Consider the following 22,343-nt stretch of genomic DNA (forward strand, 5'->3'; position numbering starts at 1 on the left):
CACTTCTCATTGCCCTACTTTAGCAGTCCTGAAGATCTCTGTTACCATAGAAGTACCTTTCATAAAACCTCAGCCCTATAAGCTCTCTGGCGCATGCAATAACTGTGTAACACTATAGTACAAGTAACTAGTTAGGTAGGAGTTCTAATCTCAATCCTGGTAAATGTAAAAGTGTGTGTGTGTGTGTGTGTGTGTGTGTGTGTGTGTGTGTGTGTGTGTGTGTGTGTGTGTTTATAAGTTAAAGATTTTGGGTCAATTCAAACCCAATACACTTCCCATTACCCTACTTTAGCAGTCGTGCAGTTAAAAGTCACCTTAGAAGTCCCTTTCATCAGGCCTCAGCCCTGTAAGCTCTGTGGTGCATGCGACAACTGCATAATACTCAATGCAAATAGCTAGTTAGGTAGAAGTTCTAATCTCAGTCCTGGCGAGCAGAAACGTGTGTGTTTGTTTATAAGTTTAAGATTTTGGGTCCATTCAAACCCAGTACACTTTCCATTGCCCTACTTTAGCAGTCCTGCAGATATCAGTCATCTTAGATGTCCCTTTCACCAAGCCTTACTCCTATAAGCTCTGGGGCACCTGTAAGAGCTGTGTAACACTGTAGTACAAATAACTAGTTAGGTAGGAGTTTTAATCTTGGTCCTGGCAATTGTAAAAGTGTGTGTGTGTGTTTGTGTGTGTGTGTGTGTGTGTGTGTGTGTGTGTGTGTGTGTGTGTGTGTGTGTGTGTGTGTGTTCATAAATTAAAGATTTCGGGTACATTCAAGCCCAGTACACTTTCCATTACCCTACTTTAGCAATCCTGCAAATATCAGTCATCTTTGAAGTACCTTTCATAAGGTCTCAGCCCTATAAGCTCTGTGGCACATGCAATAAATCACTAGTTAGGTAGGAGTTCTAATCCCAGCACTGATAAATGTGTGTGTATATGTGTAGTGTAAAGTATTTTGTGGCCTCTCTCACCCAGTACATCACCCATTGCCATATTTTACAAGGGCTGGTGATGTCGCTCACCTTAGAAGTACCTTTGGACAACCTTTACCCTATAAGCTCCGTGGCACATGCGATAAATGCATAATACTGTAGTAGCAATAAATAGGTAGGGGTTCTAATCTCAGTCCTGGCAAGTGTGTGTGTGTGTGTGTGTGTGTGTGTGTGTGTGTGTGTGTGTAAGAGCAGTATCCTGTCTGTGGGGGGTTGTTGTGCTTGTGTGAGAACCATATCCATTAGGGGTGGGTTTTGCTACTTTTTGCTGTTGCCCACCCAGTACATGTCCCAGTGTCCACATTACAAGGCCAAAAGTTATCATCCACTGTAGAGGGAACTGTAGACACTCTGCAGCCCTATAAGCATTGTACCATGTGCAATAACTATGTGACAGTATAGAATAGATAACAAGATAGGCAGCCCATCTAATCCTTGGCTACCACTCCCCACTCAGGAATCATACACCAACACACTCAGGTAGGCAGCAATCCCTACATCAGTAGGTGGCCTGGAAACTGGATCACAGATAGAACCCACAGTGGGAAAGCAGTGGACTCCATGTCAGTCTGCTGAACAGTCACAAGTGGAGTTCCACAGGTTGTGGACCTGTGTCCCCTCATGTTTAGGAGCCACACCTCTGAGGACCAGCCCAATACGAAGGCACCCTGGTTGACAATGTTTGCAGATGACTACAAGGTGGGTGCTATTATTAACCCCCATGTGAGGTTGACATCCTTCCCAAAGGGCTCTCTGAGACCTATGACTGTTGTCAGAAGCCTGGACATAGGCTCAATGCCAGATCATGTGCAGCCATCCCCTTTGGGTACGACATGGTTCCTATAAAATAATACGTGGGTGGTAGTCCACTGAACACTGATGTTGGTATAAAGGAACTGGGAACACAGATTGACAGTGAGCTCTCTGTTGACCACCACAGTGCCACTGTCTTCCAAAAGTCCTTCCATGTGCCACTTCTCCTAAGGATGTTAAATCCGGGAAGTAAAAGGACAGTGTTTCCCTGTACTCTCTCCTCAGTAGGCCAATCAATGTGTACTATGGCCCATTTGCCATGTACCCCACTGGACATCTGCAACAACAGGAGAGGCAGCAAATGTACCTCACAAAGAGGATCTTAGGTACTATATCCTTGCCCCACATGGACAGACTTCAACAACTTCAATAAATCTCTTTCTCATATTGGCTACTTAGGTGCAATCTCTGCCTGACATACACAGCCATGTCAGACTCAACCCTGTCAGGAATTCTACATCTGAATAAACCAATCGGTCCACATAACATGTTCCAGATACCTCAACCCCATCCTTACAATCAACAGGACATGCTGGAGGGACAGTTTCACAACCCAGAGACTGGCCATGCTATGGAATAGAAATCACATACATGTCAAGCAGAGCACATCACTGACCCTCTTCAAGAGAAACCTGGAGGAGTGGATGGGGAATAGAATACCCACCCTGGGGATCACTTAAGTGACTTTACTCAGTAGACACACTGGGGAGTATCGTCAGGTGGCATGATGCCAGTGTATTCTTATGGGCTAGCCTTGTAAAGCCTCTATGACCATTTGCCAAGTACACACCTATAAATCTTTGAACCTATGGATCTCAGTACTGTCAAAGGTGTGTGTGTGCATTAGTGTGTATAAAAGTGTTTGTGAGTGTGTAAACATGTGGGTGAAAGTAGCTGGTGGCCTGTCTCACCCAGTACAACTACCATTGCCATACCTTACAAGTGCTGTAGATGTTATTCACTATATAGGTACCTTGGAAAACTCCCCAACCTATAAGCTCTGTGGTGTGTGCAGTACCTGCATAACACAATAATACCAATAACTACATAGCTAGGGGGTTTAATAGGAGTCCTGGCAAATGTGTGTGTGTGTGTGTGTGTGTGTGTGTGTGTGTGTGTGTGTGTGTGTGTGTGTGTGTGTGCATTATTGTGGTTAAGTGTGTATATGTGTAGGTTACAGTATTTTGTGGCATCTCTCACCCAGTACATCACCCATTGTCATAATTTGCAAGGCCTGGTGATGTCCCTCACAAGTGTCATCCCATAACCTCTGTGGCACATGCGATAAATGTGTAACAATGTAGTAACAATAAATAGATAGGTAGGGGTTCTAATTTCAGTCCTTGAAAATGTGTGTGAGAGAAGAGTATATTGTGTGTGTGTTTGTGTGAGAACAATATCAATTGGATGGGCATGGTTTCATATTTTATGCCATGGTACTCACAGTACCCATTCCTAGGTCTACTGTATGAGGTCCGCTGTTCATATCAACTGTAGTGGTATCTGTAGACACTCTTCAGCCCTATAAGTCCTGCTTAACAGTATGGAATAGTATGGTACAAATAACAAGATAGGTTGGTCTGCTAATGTTAGTACTGGCAAGTATGCGTGTGTGTGTGTGTGTGTGTGTGTGTGTGTGTGTGTGTGTGTGTGTGTGTGTGTGTGAACATTGGTGTGTATAGCAGTGGTTGTGAGCGTGTAGACTGGTATGTGACACTATTATGAGTACTCTCACACACCCAGTACACACACCATTGCCATACCTCACAAGGCCCTGTGATGTTATTCACCTTGCAGGTACCTTGTAACACTCATTACAACTCATCACACAAGTAGTCCTGTGCCACCTGCAATAACCGTATAATAGTGTGGTACCACAACTTGATGGGTAGGGGCTCCAAACACAACACTTGCAACTGTGATCTTGTGCATGCATGCGTGTGTGTGTGTGTGTGTGTGTGTGTGTGTGTGTGTGTGTGTGAACAGTATTCTCTGTGTGTTTGGTCAACACAATATCCTCTGGGGTGAGGGCATTAGCAATTGGAGGTGTGTTCCACTCAGCACACTTACCATTGTCCACTCTACTAGAGCTGATCTCAACCACCATAGACCTATATACAACCACTCAGTCCCTATAAGCTGTGAGGCACATGCAAGGACTGTTACAGAGACCTTTGAAATGTGTGCAGATACAGCTGTACTTCAGCAATGACATGGTCGGTGTGTTACAACACTGCCATACTCCTCGTTGGTGATGTTTGCAGGGCCATATCTTGCTGATACATAGACACCTGGAACACAAACCGAATACAGCATATGAGAACACATTCACTTAGTGTTACTAACACCAATAATGCATCATGGATAAAAAGGTACACACACACTTTGATGTGTACCCATTACAAATGCCAGATGTTAGCACCTTACACAGCATTAAATAGCTACACTCTACTAAAGGCATCCAGTGGATTAGACCCATATTAGCATATCCCTGCATTGATGGTATGGATGGCAGGGATGTGACATAGGTATCATCATATGCACAAGGTGTTGTGTGGGTTTGACAGAAGCCTAGGCTGGGCCATACAATTGACATCATGTGTGTTTGTTTGGGGGTGATCATTAAATGGGCTGTGCAGGGGTGGTGTATGTGTGTGTGTGTGTGTGTGTGTGTGTGTGTGTGTGTGTGTGTGTGTGGAGGTGACTTTTCTGATGGTGATATGTGTGTGTTTGTTTGCACATAGTCACGCCATGTGGGTGCCCTACACAGGGGTATTTTGGACAGTTGTGGACCGTACATGGGAGGGTGTACAGTTCACCATCTCTGGCCATGGAAATGGGAACTGGGCCTGCCAAGGGTATCACCGGCACCACCAGGGCTGAGTCCATATTCACTACTACTCTCCGATGATGACTGCTGCCTGCTAGATCCACATCCCTGTTGGGATGGGCCAGGATCATGTGCTCATGGCCTGCTGCATCATGGCATGGACAACAAACCCTCTTCAGTAGTACTGGTGGTACTTCCAGTACAGAAATGTGATGGTGCACGGCCAAATAGATCCTCAGCTGATCGTGGTGCTGCTCTACATCCACATGGCTGCTGGCCATCATCTGCCAAATGCTCAAGCACAGATATTCCATAGTACAGGTGTGCCAAGGTCTCCCACCATCTAGCCATGACCACAGTATGCTCATGAGTTCACGAATATCGTGACAAACACCATGGATGTACTCATCCACAACCCTGAGTATATGTCTGGTGTTATGTTCATTATGTGCCTGTGCCTCCATGATGGCCAGAAACAGGCATCAGGTGACTGCTGCTGTGACACTTGTAACAAGGGCATGGCAGGCTGCAATCCTCCTCTGAGCACCCCTGCCCATCTGCCTGTGTGGGACCTCCTCAGCACTCTGGCTATGGCTAGTGCCTGCACCCTCACTTGCCATGGTCACCACTGTAGCCTGTTCCATGCCACCACCCAACAACTGTCCATTATCTGTAGCCACTGGTGATGGGGTATGTGTGGGCATTGTGACTGTGTGCGGGGATGGGGTGGACAATAGTGGGATGCCAACCAATGACACAGATTCATCCCCTGACAACTCCACCTGTGCCTCAATATGAGTATTATCATGGTCAGAGTCTGCAGAGACACTGACATCAGAATCAGAATAGGAGGGACCTCGGCCACCATGTCCACCTGCATGGGAAAAACAACATATGTAAATTACTACCGGTACTATATGGTTTGCTGGTACACACACACACACACACACACACACACACACACACACACACACACACACACACACACACACACACACACACACACACACACACACACACACACACACACACACACACACAGACACACACACACACACAGACACACACATACAGGACACGGATATACATATACAGGTGAGGTGTCTCAAAGGCATTACACAGAACTCACATTAGCCGACTGGGAGCATTCACAACACACAGTCAGACAATAATATACACACTCTGGGCAGACCTTCAGCATCATGCAGTGCAACCATTTCCAATTACCATTACTACTAATATACACCTCTGGGATACGTGACTGGTGTTAGTAGGTGATGGAACTTCACCTAGCACACTCTGTACCCATGTAAATTATTGCTGTTCACCTGTATAGCACTGTGACAACTCCTACAGAACATACCTCTCAACTGTACAAGGTTTTGCTGAATGTCTGCATGTGTGGCTCATATGTTTGGTCCGTTCCTCATAACTCCTGTGTCTGTCTGATAAATTACTGGGTTGACCTGTAGATTGGTGCCACTAATTAATGTCCTAATTTGAGGTGCAGACTGCATAACCTACAGTGCATATATGTTAAAACAAAGATGGTTACTCAAACAACTTCCCAAGCTTACAGTGGCTATAGTATGTGCACACACACCTGTTAACATGCCAGGTTTTTGTGATATATCACATGAGACCTCAGAAATCAGGTCATAACATTGCCATAATTTCATATGACATATAACCTATGCAATCCAACTGAAGAACATACGCATCAGTTACAGGTAAAATATGGTAAATAAAATAGGTACAATAGGTTGGTTGCATGAGTGTGCACACCCTTAAAGTAATACTCTGTTAAAGCACCTTTTGATTTAATCACAGCATTCAGTCCTCTTGGGAAGGTGTCTATCAGTATGGCACATCTTAACTTGTCAATGTTTGCACACTCTCCCTTGCAAAACACCTCCAACTTTGTCAGATTGCAAGGGCATCTCCTGTGCACTGCCCTCTTCAGGTTACCCTACATATATCCTTTTGGACATAGTTGTGGCCTCTGGCTAGGCCAGTGCAGAATGTTGCATGTGTTCTGGTGAAGCCATGCTTTTGCTGATTTGGCTGTATGGTTTGGGTCATTGTTGTGTGGAAAAGTGGGATTCCTCACCAGAAGGACTGGAGATACAAGGGACCAGTGTTTGGAACTGTTCATAATCCTTGATAACTTGGCTACAGCCCCCATTCCATCTTGTGAACAGCAACTCCAAAGCAGGACACTGTCATCACCATGCTTCACTGTGGGGGTGGTGTTGTTATGGTGATGTGCACTGGTTTTATTGTGCCAAACACACCTGTCAGAATTGTGGCCAAAGAGTTCAACCATGGTCCCATATTACCATAACACATTTTCCCACTTGCTTTTTGGAGACCTGATGTATTGTTTTCAGGCTTTTGCCAGGCCTGGATATTGTTTGGTGTGAGGAAATTCTGCCATCTTCCAACCCTACCCTATAGGCAGGACATATGAAGACCATGGAAGATTATTGTAACATGTAGTAAGCACCCAGTACTTGCCCGAGATTCCTGCTACTCCTTCACTGTTGCTGTATGGCTTCTGGCAGCATCCCTATCCCATTTGGGTTTTGTGTTCTCATAGACTTTGGTGGCATGTCCACATCTTTACAATGTCACTGTAGCTCCATATTTTCACCACATATTGATGACTGTCTGCACTGTGTTCCATGATATGTGCAATGCTGTGGAAATGTTTTAAAACCCTTCTCCAGGCTGATACATCTCAAACATGTGGTCCGTTAGCAACTTTTTCAGCTCTATGTGAACCATGGCTGTTGCTGTAGCAGGCAACTGGGTATATGTTGTGATAATCATGGTAGGACAGCTGACCATTATTTGCTGTTAATCAAATAGTCTTTGTGATTGATGGCAGGTGTGTACCCAATAAGATGCACTGCTATAGTTATATTGAAAGCTGCCTCAACACAGAAGTAGCTTCAGCCTGTGCACACATATGCATCTAGGTTGTTGCACTATTGTTATGTGCTATTATTGTTCCACTAACAAATTTGTTTGCTTTACAATTGAATTGTACAGGTTATAAGTCACATGAAAGGTTAGCAGTATTTTGAAATTGTCTATTGTGCTCTCATTTTTGTATATCACAAATATCTGGCATTCTAACAGGTGTGTACACAATTTATATGCACTGTATACCACTAATTTATTCAATATGACCCTAGTTTGGGCCTTTGTCCCCCCATTTTGTCAGTCTTTGTCCAGATGTCCTGCAATGACAGGTTGTGAGGTATGCTACAGATATGGGACATCTCCTGAAAATAGGCCCCTGTGATAACCACCATGATGCAATGCAGCAAACACCACCACAAGTGAACATGCAGATATTGCGACATGGCTGACTGTAACAGTTGTGTGCATGGTCACATGCATTAACTTTAGCATGCCTGGGGTACTGGTGAGCCACAACAGGAAAATCCCATACTTACCAGCTTCAGGCTGCTGTCCCATGTGCAGACCAGATGGATCTATGTAGTTGTGAGGGAGAGGTATTGTCAGCAGATTCACATTAGGCATTGGTACAAGATGAATACTACGTTTCTGCACAGGTACCGTACACACTATGATATTACACAATTTGCTGTCTTTCACCATAGATGCGCACTTGTGTGCATTACTAAACCCCACCCATTAATCCAGTTTGCACTGACATATACATCTAGAGACTCCCTAGAAGACAGTTTAAATGCTACCTCATTACATTGATGTGCACTTTGGCCTTACCTGGATGCTCCTTGCCTGTTGCCTGGGTGCTAGCCACCTCCACGACTGCTGTTTCCTGTGTTTGAGATTGTGTGTGGGCTACTCCAAGGTTGGCAAGGAGCTCTTCTGTCGCAGTAAGTGGGGCCTGTGTGGCTGGTCCCCCACCAGTAGCAGTACGGTCCCTCACTACAGCAGCAGCCCTTTTGCCGGTCACGACATATCAGGTCAGTTGCTCTATGCCTAACCTGATCATATGTGCATCCATGGTGGCCCAAGATGTTCACTCTGTGGCTGATCTCATCTCATAGGGCAGTCCACTCCAGCAGATTTTGCCGGCTACATCCAAAAGGATGGCATAGTTTCAGATTACAGCTTCTGTGATGGCTGCTGTCTCTGCATCAGTGTAAGGCGGTAGCCACTGCATGGCACCTGTAAGACATAAACAGGGCAACACATCACAGGACCTCAGACATTGCCCAGAGTTCTTTACAGAGCCAGCACATGAATATGGACTATCATTAATCACCACTTACAAGCACATCATACCCCTGTAAATATCAGCACTCTATGAACCTGCATTGTACTCCTCATGTGTCATGTTCCCCCCATGAGGGCCAGTACATTGTAAAACCACCATTCATCATTCATGTCTGTGTAGAGGGATGACAGTGGCCATGTTCCTTGCAGATGGGATGTCAATGGTACTCAGGCTTTGCTTGCATACAGTGTGTAATAGAGCTTGAAGCATATGCCTGGGTTCATGTAGGATGCAGACAGGAATGTTATCAGGCCCCAAGGGGGCTTGCTTTTGTTAACTTTGATTAGGCAGTTTGCACCTGATCCATCTATACTGATGGTGAGCCAGGAGGATGATGTTTGCCCTAAACCTGTCTGCAGTAGGTTGGCTGTAGCTATGGTGTGTGTGTGTGTATGTGCTGTGATTGACCACCATCACAGCGTGGGTTGGGATGTTGCCTCTGAGACTGCAGACATATGTGAAGATGGTCTTTTGATTGCCCTTAGTGGATGTGTCCAATTTGTACTCATAGTTAGTCTTACAGTAATCTGCCTGGGACCTAACATGCTCATTCAGACAAAGGTTGACATGCTGCCCGGTTGGTGCCTGCTCCTACTTTGCCCTGTACAACCAATGTAGCAGAATATTATATGCTTTGTGCATTGCTGTTGTCCAGCAAGGGGGTTTACTCTACTTTGGTGGAGACAGGTTTCACATATTCTAATACAGGTCTTAAAGTTCTCTAGAAACTTAGACAGGGGTTCTGTAACCCACCCGTGAGCAGACACAATCGGCCTCAAGGGTGGGTTAATCCGATCCTTGTGCAGCTTAGGTATCCCATAAATAACAGGTATTTTACGTTCCTTGATGTAAAACTAAAGAAGGATGAGCAAGGTACAGTATATACAGAACTATACAGAAAGGAGGTTAAGTGTAATAGTTACTTGCTTCGTAATAGCATGCATCCTCCATTTATGCTTGGAAACATAATAAAAAATCAGATGCAACGAGTAGTTTGACTAAATACTGTACATGATAGGATGTCCAAACAATTGGACGTTGTGGTCTCTGACTTTTTAAATAGGGGTTACCCAGAGTCTGAAGTCCATGTTGCTAATAGGAGCATACAACAGCAAAGACTAAGCAGAGGGCGTCAGCCCTATTTTGATAGTGTGAGTTAGGACAGAGTTAGAGCAGGACTGCAAGTAAATAAAATGAGGTGTATGCTTACCTATAACATGAACACTGAAGCAGTAAAAAATATTATTAGGCAACACTGGTGAATTTTAAGGGACGTCCTGGCATTAAAGGAAATAGTAGGGGATCCACCAGCTTTCAGGTACAAAAGGAAGAACACTTTGAAACAAATGTTATGTTATAAGGAGCAACCCAAGGAATTCTTTAAGGTAGAAAATGTGAAACAAGGTACATTTAAATGTGGGAATTGTGTTTACTGCAAGCATATGTCCACAGAGAAATCCATTATGCATCCCATGACAGGTAGAGAGTTTGTTTTACATGCATATGGGAATTGCAACACAAGCAATTTAATATATTTAGCTAAGTGTGAAATCTGTTATGCTTTTCATGTGGGTATGACAAACAGAAAAATTAAAGAGCGTATAGCCTGTCATCTCAGTGATATAAGACATAGAGTAGTTACAAATGCTCTTAGTAAACACATTATATAGAAAGGTGATCAACATAGTTTTAAGTTTATGATTTTAAAAGTAATTTATAAACCATTGTGGGGTGGGAATATAAAACTTTTAACTGAAAATGAATATGAGATGGATTTTAAGAATGAGAGTGTTTGTACCACCTGGTCTTAATGACAGTTTTACTTTAAAGCCTTATTTAAATATGCTGCATCAGAAGGTGTAATTGGAGTCATGTAACTTTTTAAATTGTATTTAAGTTATGTTGCTTAATTGATAGTATTTATGTTGCCTGAAGAAGCCTTGAAGGTGAAAAGTGTTTACTTGCAAACTTGAACTTGGATTAAACATTTGTTGTTTTAGAGTGTTTCCAGTTTTCTTTTACTTTTTGGATTTGATTTTGTGACTGAGAACTGGTTAACTGCCTCACAGCTGTTTTGTTGGATAAGGTTGGAAACCAAGGATGGAGAATAGGACCTGCGCCAATTGGCTAGACAGAGGCACATAGCTAGGAAGGATGTGCAGCAAATAAGGCTGATAAAGGATAATGGTGGAAGTGTACTCACAAGTGAGGAGAGTGTGTCAAGCAGGTGGAAATAGTACTTTGATGGGCTGTTGAATGAAGAGAATGAGAGAGAGAGAGAGAGAGGAGGTTGGATGATGTGGGTATGGTGAATCAGGATGTGCAACAGATTATCAAGGATGAAGTAAGGATAGCTATGAAGAGGTTTAAAAATGGCAAGGCTATTGGTCCAGATGACATACCTGTGGAAGCATGGCGGTGTTTAGGACAAATGGCAGTGGTCTTTTTAACCTGATTGTTTACTGTAATCTTGGAAAGTGAGAAAATGCATGAGGAGTTGTTAAAATGTGTTTGGATACTGATTATGAGAAGAAGGGTGGTGTGCAGAGCTGTAATAACTACAGAGGGATAACACTGATCAGTCACAGCATGAGGTAATGGTAAAAGGTGGTGGAAAATAGGTTAAGACGGGAGGTCAGGATTACTGATCAGTAGTATGGTTTCATGCCAGGAAAGAGCAGTACAGATGTGATGTTTGCTCTGAGAGTGTTGATGGAGATGTACAGAGAAGGTTGGAAGTAGCTGCGTTGTGTCTTTGTGGACTTAGAGACTGCATATGACAGATGCCTAGAGAGGAGTTATGGTATTGTATGAGGAGATCAGGAGTGGCAGAGGAATCTGTAAGAATGCTACAGGATATGTAGAAGGCTAGTGTGACAGTGGTTAGGTTTGCATTGTGAGTGACAGGTACGTTTAAGGTGGAGGTGGGACTACATCAGGGATCAGCTATGAAACCTTTCTTATTTACAGTGGCGATGGACAGGTTGACAGACATGATCAGACAGGAGTCCCCATAGACTGTGCTGTTTACAGATGACATTGTGGTTTGTAGTGAGAGTAGGAAACAGGTTGAGGAGATCCTGGAGAGGTGGAGGTATGGTCTAGAGAGGGTAGGAATGATGGCAGCAGGACTAAGACAGAATGTGAATGGGAGGGAGGATAGAGCTATCATGAGGATGCAAGGAGTACAGTTTGCAAAGGTGGATAGATGTAAATACTTGTGAACAACAGTTCAGAGTAATGGTGAGTAGAGGGGAGAGGTAAAGATGAGAGTACAGGCAGGATATGGGTGGTGGAGAACAGTGTCAGAAGTGACCTGTGACAACCAAGTATCATTAGGAGTGATAGGGAAGGTCTGCAAAAGGGTAGTGAGACCTGATATGTTATATGGGTTGGAGACATTGGTATTGAAAAAAAAGGCATGAGTCAGAGCTGGACTTAGCAGAGTTAATGATGTTAAGATTTTCACTGGGAGTGATGAGGGTAGACAGGATTAGGAATATGTATGTTAGGGGGGTCAGCCCAGGTTGGACAGCTTGGGTACAAAGCCAGAGAGTGGCAGGATTATGTTGGTTTTACTCATGTGATGAGGAGGTATGCTGAGTATATTTGGGAAAGGATGAGGCTGCTGGGTAAGAGGAAAAGAAGAAGGCCTGAGATAAGGTGCATGTATGTGGTGATAGCAGACTTGCAGGTGGTTGGTGTGACAGAGCAAGATGCAGAGGAATGGAAGACATGGAGACAGATGATCTGCTGTGGCAACCACTAACAGTTACAGCCAAAAGAAAGAGAAGGTGATGTAATGTCAGTGTTCACAGGTTTACAATTATTTGCCAGACATAACACAACTTTTGATGACATAACTACAAATATGAGGCACACATATGGTCAGTGTGCATAACACTGGACAGTTGAATGGTATGAGCTCAGTATATCACATGTAGTTCAACACACACAGCTACAACAGTATTTCAGTATGCAAATACCCTGTATAGGTCCATCACATGTCTCAGACAAACATGTATATCATATTTGCATTCACAATTAGCATATGGGTATCTGCAACATCCCAATAGCTGGACTAGCAGTATCACAGTTGGTATTGTGAAACACACACTCCAGTAGTGGTCATATGTGAGCCATCCTTTCCTGGGGTGACTCAGGGCCCTGACCTGTGTTCTATGTCACTGCAGACAGACACAGATGCTATGGCCATAGGTTCTTCTCAGCAATATATCAGTACAGCATGTGTTGTTGAGACAATATTTTTTGAACTTCCTATTTTCCACATTTACATACCCCCTACTACATTCCATTACATGCTTAATTGTTTGACATACTTGTGCTTTTTTTGGTTCAGTTGGTATAATCCATCAGTTTCAGTGTGTGTGTCTGTCTGTTTGTTTCTCTCTCTCTCTCTCAGACAGATCTAGAATATACATATGTTTTGTATAGGCAGCAGCTTGCCTTTTGTAGGTAATGCTCATGAGCAGCTGGTGGCCTGTGTACCACTTGGAGTCTTCCACTTGCAAATTGCATGTAGAACAGCTGTGATATCATTCCCATACCCAATAGCATGGAAACAAACTCCTATAACCGAGTACTTTATGTAGGAGTTGCCCCTTTTCCTTGCATGTGAGGAGGACTTCATGGAGGTGTGTGACAAACAGTATCACAGAGGGTAGTTGGAAATACCTCTTACAACAAACACTGTGGAGACAGCCCAACAAACTGGGGAAGAATGTTCCAGACATAGGAACAGAATGTAAGTATTGCTCTTATACAGTTGAAGTAATGCTAGTTTGCCAGGGTTTGTGTGGATATGGCTGCTCTGCATTAATTTAAGTCTGATAGTGTTATGTGGTTGACATAACTCTCAACTGTAGGGCTATCCACAGACTTGCCAGAGTTTGGACTCTTATATTTGGTGTGTTACTCACACATTTTTTGTCCTTGGAAATTCAATAGCATACTCTGAAGACTGCAGTCAGTAAGTGGTAACATCCATGTGTGTTTATGACTTAATATCCCTCAGAACAGATATGTTACAACAACCCTGTTACACCAGCAACTTTCTCAGTTTATAACAGCAATATGTCAATAATGCCCCTGTGTTTGGGCCTCTGCCCTCCAAGTATGTCAGGCTTTGTCCAGATGTCATGCAGTAAGATGTGGATAGGTATAGTATATCATGATATAGTGACTTCATTCCTGATATCATCCCAGTGATCAGACTGCCACACATGTTATGTGTAGGAGGCCTTATATATGAGGACAAAGCCTGGACATTCTGTGGGACTCTATACAGTTGAGAGGACTGTATATTTCTGGCAATTGTTGACAGACTGCAAGGACTGTGTGCTGTGTATTGTGAATGTTGGCCTGTGTAGGGAGGGGGGTAGATGTAAGTGTTATGGATCCTTTTCTATCTGAGTTTGCATGCTGCTCCAGCTTCTGGTATTCTATCAGCTGTATATGTTTGTAGGGGAAGACTGACACATGTCCCATACCACAGTCAGACATCAGATTACACTGTGAATTGGGCCAATATATGTAAGGGTAGTATGTGAGTGGCAAACATGCTGATCATTTTGTTCACACAGTCCATATACTCTACTGTTCATGTGGCTTACCAGTATATCACTTTGAATGGGGTGAGATTGGTTATGGGTATGCACTTTCACACTAGTGTTTGTTTGTCAGTGCTGTTACATCCCTGTAGTGCCTAATATATTTGCAATTACATGTGTATTCCCCCATAGCAAAATTGGGTTAGTGTTGTGTCAGTCTGCCTGTAGTTTAGACAGTACTTGGTGACATGCCTTGCAGCTCAGTGTAGTTTCCCTACTGCAATGTTATGTCCCGATATTTATCAGATGTACAGTTGCCTGGCCCCCATATGTGTTGTGTATTTCTGACACATCAGTGGGATGATGTGAAGATTTATGTCAGTAACTAGTGGGGAGTAATTTGGTTTTGGACTTGGGCTATTCCAGTCAATATATATTAAAACAGGCAGGAGGGTGTTAACTGCATCAACTGTGTCACCTTATCTACTCCCGCTTACTCCCGTGCTAATTTCTTTAAAAAAAAAGAAAAAAAGGGGTGATAGGAAAGTGGTGAAAAAGGGGGCATGCAGAGTGAAAAAAACAATATGAAAGATAACTAGGGATGTGCAGGATGGGTGTAGGGAAGGTCCATAGCTGTCCATTTCTGATACAGCAACAGCTGTGCATTTGTACAAAATTTGGAGGTGAATTTGGACACTCAAACCTATGAGAGAGGGGTGAGGACAACAGTAATGTGTTATTAATCCAATTAGACTAGATTACATGTGTCCAGTGGACATGTGTGCAAAATGGACAACAATGTATGGGGCGACATTTTTTGAGGGGGGGGGGGCGGGACAGATTGCCTTTTTTTTTTTTTTTAATAAGGCAAGAGTGGGATGTTGGGGAAGGATAGTAGGTACATTTGGGGAGGTAAGTTGGATAGGAAGACAGACAAGACAGCTGTCAGGGGTGGTATACTACACATGTGGGGGGTAAACACCTTGGATGGGGAGGGTGGTTGGGAATCAGATGCACATGAGCCCCCATATGGTTACAGTGGGACTGAGGTTCCCACCCATGGGCAGTCACCACTGCACCTTCATGGCCCCGAAGCTGTCTGTGCTGGGGGCTGCGCAGGAGGTGCAGGCTGACCCTCAAGATGCACCAGGTGGTCCTCAAGCTGGTGCAGCTGATTACCATACTCTGAACGGAGAATGATGCACACCAATCCCCAGACCTGAATATGGATGATGGTCTCCTCTCCATCCTCACTCCCAGGGGGAGGGTGAGCCCCATCCCCTAAGGTGGTTCCACCCAAAGATAGTGCAGGACCAATGGAAATGGAAGGCTCAGGTTGGGTCCCAGACGTGCCATGGCCAGATGAGGCAGGACAGGTGGATCCGATGGGATCTGCCTTCCCAGACATGCTATGGTGTTTCCGTTTAAAAAATATGTTGGTTAGTCAAGAACAACACATTTCAGGATTAGTTATAACAGCATGCATGGGTGTTCCAATTGACCCCATAAAACAAAATTGAAACAGCTGCATAGCAAACAGAACACACGCATATATGGAACCACAGTAGGCATTATAACAGCATGCAAGTTACATTGATAGTAACAGGCCACCAATGATAGTATTTGAACAGGGAACATTAATACTCAAACGGTTCAATATTTGTATAAGAATAGGGTACATGTCCCAACAGTAGGTTTGGAGATGAACATACCCATTTAATGTGTATGAAGTATTGGTGCAGATAGGGTGGGAGTGGAGAGGTCAATTAGCAACTGTCTAGGCTTCAATTTTCAACAACTGTACAGATCATTACTCTACTCATTACTCTCAATGGTTGACCTCACTGTATATCTACCTATGGCCTGGGGATGGACAGTGGGATTGTTGTACACAGTGTATTGGTTAAGCCTTCTTACAGCTAATAGACACATTTCCTTACCTGGCAGACATGTTAAAGAAATATGTGCTAAAACTACCTGTTTCTACACATATTAACATCTTCACAGTTATATATGTGACACTGACAGGAGTGCCCGGCACTCATGCTTGGGGGCTGTGGTACTGATATACTCTGCCAGAGTTTCTATTTGTCTCCCTGGTTATTAGCAGAAGTGACCATTAGCCGTGACAGCGTGAGACTTGAGGTACATGTATTGGAACAAAGTGCTTAGTGTGTATACTTATCTTGCTGTCATTTGCAGCCTTGGGGTTGGACAGTGGATATGTTGAACACAGAGTGTGTTGGTAAAGCCTTCTTGCAGTTATTACAAACATTTTCTTACCTCACAGACCTGTGAAAGTAATTTATGATAATACTACCTGACTGTTTATACAAATATTCACATATTCTTGTTTGACAATATGCATTCAGCATACTACCACTGCCAGGATTTGAACCGTGCCTGTTTGTGCAAAATGTTACACCACAGCTGTGTTTCATCATAATGAGCTACTGAGTAACTCATGGTTGACTTTTTTCTCCCTAGAACTCTCTGGTTTGCACAATCTGACCTTTTAGTTAGAAAAATACCCTAGGTAATGACAATTGTACTGCAATTTTCAGACAACAGATATGTGCTACGTTTTCAGTAATAGTTGCATAAAATAGTTATTTTCTACCAGAAACACATAACTATGCAGACCTTGTACACATTTAGATTCCTACCACAGCATGATAAAATAAACACAACAGTCTGGGGTTTTTATAGGTTCATAAGTAGGTACTAGGCTATCTGCCCAAAAGCATTTATAAGCCTAGCCAGAATGCGTTGGCTTTCGCTGCCCCCATAGATTAGTTCCCTGTGCCTCTGTCCAGCAGAGTCACTGAAGTGATCCCCGGGGTAAACTTTCTGTTTCCCAGCCACTCATCAAGGTTTCTCTTGAAGAGTGTTAGCGAGGAGCTCTGCCTAATGTAGATTGGAATCTTATTCCAAAGCATGAGAAGTCTCTGGGACAGGAATCTATCCTTCCAGTATTTCCTATTTATTGTTGTGGTGAGGTTTAGATCCCTAGAGCATGTGGCTCAAGGGGATAAGGTTTTCTTTAGATGGAGCATGTCCATCAATTCTGGGTTGGACATGGCCTTGTATGTCAGGCAGAGATCACCTCTGAATAGGCGGTATGCAACCAAGTACAGCTGGAGTTTCTTCAGTTGAGCTGCATAGGGCATCTGTTTGAGGCCAGTGATCTTCTTGGTGAGATACGTCTGTGGTCTTTCCAGCTGTTGCAGGTGTCTTGTAAGGTACATCCCAAATGGGTCATTGTACTCTATAATGGGTTTGATGAGTGATGAGTAGAGGGGCACAATGACCTCTTTTGATCTGAATGAGAACCCTTTTGTAACTAGGTGGGCCACGTAAAAGGATTTTCTAACCACTTTGGCAATGTGATTATCAAAGGAGAGATTACTATCTACTTGGGTCCCCAGATCCCTTATTACGTCTTCCATATTTAGGGGACTATCACCTATGTGGTAGTTTGTGGGTACTTTGTTTTTTTCCAAAGGGGATGACTATGCACTTTTTGGCATTTAGCTTGAGGCCACGATTTTGACACCAGGTATCCGTCTCAGTGAGACCCTTTTGGAGGATGTCTATGTCAGCCAGAGAGTCAATTATAGCCCCTAGTTTGCAGTTGTCTGTGAACTTGTTCAGCCATAGTCCTCCTGTGCTTGCCTGCACCTCTGAGAAGTATATGCCAAACAGGAGGGGTCCCAGGACTGAGCCCTGGGGAAACGCCACTTGTAACCGGTTTAGAGTCAGACCTAACTCCTGCAACTCTCACCATTTGGGTTCTGTCTGTGAGCCATTTAGCAACCCATCTTGTGACATAGGGGTTTATGTTCAGGCTGGTGAGCTTGTCTATAATACCAGAATGGGGAATGGTGTCGAAGGTCTTTGCGAGGTCTAGGTAGGCTGTGTGTACCACCTTATCCTCATCTATATTTTTTTATTTTTATTCAATGTTACAGAGACATTTATTCACCTGATAACAGTCCTTTATTCATTGCACACAGTACACAGTTTACGTACTAGGTGTTGAAAATCTACTACTTTCTATTTATTTACCATGAATACTGCAAGTTAGATTGTTACTCACCAGCCTCCCAGTGCAGCCTGCTGGCATGTGCATCAATATTTGCAACCCTCTCACCTGCAGCTGTACAGGAGATAAATAAACATTTATGCATACTTATTGAGTACATACTCAGGCTGGACTTTGCAGAACACTAATTGATACTGATAATTATACACTTCAGGGACATTCTGTGGCTGTGCATCTTGGATCCCTAGTCCAAGAGCTCCCTCTTCCTATGCTTCAGGTCACCGTAATAGTACCAGACCTGCTCACCAGTCTGAGGGATACCAGTAGCACTGGTGAGGTTAAGTGCGAGATGGTCCCAGGTCTCTGCTATGTATTGGGAGCCCTGGTACTGGTCCTGCAGCAGTCTCCCTTCATGGCCTTTCACAAGGAGTCCAACCATGACCCTGGACTCTTGAATGCCAAAACTATGTGCCCGAAAGCACACACCATCAATAATGCCAGTCATAGTGCCTGCAGTGATCAGCTACAACTGGCTATGGTTGTATTTCCACCTGTGGGTTTTAAATAGAGCTGTATTCCTGCCCTTTGCCATGACTGGCCGATTTTTAATATGATGAGCTAAGCTAAGCAACGCGCAAACCCACTTAGCTAAGATAACCATTGCTTAAAGGGGTAGATGCTAAGCACTGCTTACCAGTGTGCAAATCCACTTAGCTATGCTAATTATTGCTAAGCATTTTGATTTAAGCAATGCTTACACTGGCTAAGCATAGCTGAGCAAAATTTAGCATTGTTCAGCTTTCATTTTATGGACAATCAGGATTGTGGAGTTGTTTCCTTCTTAATGACATCTTATGATATGTATGTTTACCTTTCATAATATCCCCATGTGCTTTCATTACATTATATTCTTGTGTGGCTATACTGTATGGGACACTTGTGTTTATATGAGGGTTTCACATCTGTACTACACTGACACCTCACATTTGGACCTGCTACACTACCCTGGTCAACAAATATATATTATTTACTACCTATTTATAAAAAAAGATATTTTAGTGCTGCTTTCACATATAAAATGAACAGACTCAATTGGGGCTCAAACACTGAATGACTGCATACTAAGCGAAAACTGTAACCACTATGCAATCTCACTTTGAGGGGTCTGCCTGTATATTTCTATTTAGCTCCTTCGGATGGTTAAGCTATGCTGAACACAGCTGTGCGATGCGCACACCTGCTCATCTACACTTAAACTTTAGTGGGGACAGGAAAAAAAAATATTTGTTTTATTTGTCTTAGTTTAGGGATATGCACATAGCTAACAGTCATACCTGTCAACCTCTTAGAGCATAAAATCTGGACAAAGCCTATCATGATAGGGGGACAAAGAGGAACATATTTTAAATATTGCTCTTGCAAACTTAAAAAGAATAATAGGTTTAGCCGTGACATTTTTGAAGGATATGGAGTCTTAGACTCAAATGTTTGTCATTATTTAATGACTTCCATCTTCAGCTCTTTGCCAGACAAGTATAGATTTTAGGTGGAACACACCTAACATATGAGGCAAACATCTGCATTCTGCAAAAATCTGTACAGTTGGGAGGTATGCAACAGTGTCCGCAGACACTGTTTTTGTTTTCAAAGTGCTGTATGGCACTTCCTGAGTGCAGGGGGCATGTTTACTGTATGAGCTCTGCTCGGACATGCCCCCTGCACTCATTCACGGATTGTGACCATGCAGGTTATACAGTAGTGTGCCTTCATGAATATGCAAGGCACGCTGCTGTGCTGCACAGGCAAGATCTACTCCGTGCAAGAATAGACATTTGTGCATCCTGCAAAGTATTTGAAAGGCAAGTAATATAAAGCAATTAGCATACATTGCACAAAGTGGGCCTTGATGTAGTACTACCACCCCGATTTATTTCCAAAAAGAAAGTAACAGTAGCCTCAAATGATTGCTGTAGTAAAGTTGTAGCAATCAATGAGAGAGAAGTCAAAGTATCTTCTCATATAACTGCTAACTTTATGGGTTTAACTCATGAAGGTACAAAAATTTGTACATGGAGGTGTACACATCATGGTACCTTTCTTAATAACAGCTAGGACAATTACATTAATTATTATGCATCCAACACAATTATTTCAGCAGAACAACAAAAATAAAGTTCTTAAACATAATAAAGTTGCAAAGAGAACTATTGTTTACATTTAGGCCATATATTAAGAAAGATACAACAATATTCATTTAACACTACTGAATAATTAGAGTCCTTTTGCAATACTTTATAAATAGAATTGCTATAACAATTTAGTTCTTTGCCGATAACAGATGGCAAAAGATAATGACTGACATAAGGGTTAATAAATAAAGGAGCTACTTACCTTCTGTTACAGTAAGGCCTAGCTAGTCCTTCTGGTAAGATTCTTAGTATCTATAACTTGAGATTTGTTAAGACAGCTAGTGAGTGGTGTAAACCACTGCAGCATACATAATAGCCCAGATACGGAAAACCTCCTGGCAATGCCTTATTAAGTACATGTAGTCTGCATTGAGCTTGCCACATTTCCAGCTCTTAACATTCTCTGAACCTCTAGATTTCCCTTCCATAGGAATACAGTGCTAACCAGGAATCCTTCTGAAATGATTCAATGAAAATGAATGCAGCTGTAACCAGCAATGCTCCACTGCAGAGTTGTTCTGCCATTTTGCAGTTGTAATCTGAATAGTTAACAGGTGGGCCCATTGGTGCCTGTCACGATCAAAAGCTGAAAGTTATAAAACATGCAGAAATAGTATTGTTTAAAGAGAATGTTCATATATATTTATATTTAAGCCTTAGTACTACCCTAATATTTATCTACAAGAAGGAATAGCAATCAACCTGTCCCTTGCAATGCCAATTAAAACATTTATAATGTTTTAAGATAAATAGTGCTTGTTGTATTTAAACTAAGTCAGTGAATGCACCATACACTAGTCTTCCATAACATGATAAAGCAAACATAATAAACAAACTGGAAAAAGGACCAAACCACCACTGCAACCAACCATTTAATGCGTTTAATAGAATAAATTAAAATAAAAACTCAGTGTTTTTGTCCACATTCATAACACATACATAAACTTCATCAAAGTGATTGTGTCTGCTATTGATGGTGCTGTTAAATACAAAAAGACAACCAGTCACAGACAAGGTAGTGCAGATTGCAGGGTGATGTCACGAACACTGGTTAGATGGGAATTGTAGTATATTGTATACATGAATAATATGTGAGTAAAATTAATTATAAAAACCCACTGCAAATTTAAAAATATAAATATATAACTATAAATACTGTAATAAATGCAATTTGTTTGCTTTGTTTTACATGGATGGGGACTCTGCTGCAGAGTAGTGACATCCTTTGTGAGATATACCTGCTCTTCCAAGCTGTTTTTTTGATGTGCAGGAGAGGTTTAGATCCCTAGACCAAGTATTTAGGATGTAATTTCACTTGCTGTTGTGCAGTAAACCTATCAGGTCACCTCTTAGCAGTCTATAGGACACTACGTTCAGTGACAGAGCTTTGTGTTGGTCCATGTAGGACATGTTATTTATGCCTTGTGTTCTTTTAGTAAGGTATCTCTTTGGGTATTCCCATTGTTGCATATGCCTGGACAGATACATGCCAAAGGAGGCATTATACTCAATGATTGGCCTATTGAGGGTTGAGTAAAGGGGAACAATGGCATCCCTAGAATGAGATCCAATCATTTTTGTTTATAAGCTGTGCAATATAGAATAACTTTCTTAAGCAATGGACATACGTTGGT

Source organism: Protopterus annectens, chromosome 11.part0 (genome assembly GCF_019279795.1).
Source record: "Protopterus annectens isolate FY-2018-M chromosome 11.part0, PAN1.0, whole genome shotgun sequence".
NCBI classification, from domain to species: domain Eukaryota; kingdom Metazoa; phylum Chordata; order Ceratodontiformes; family Protopteridae; genus Protopterus; species Protopterus annectens.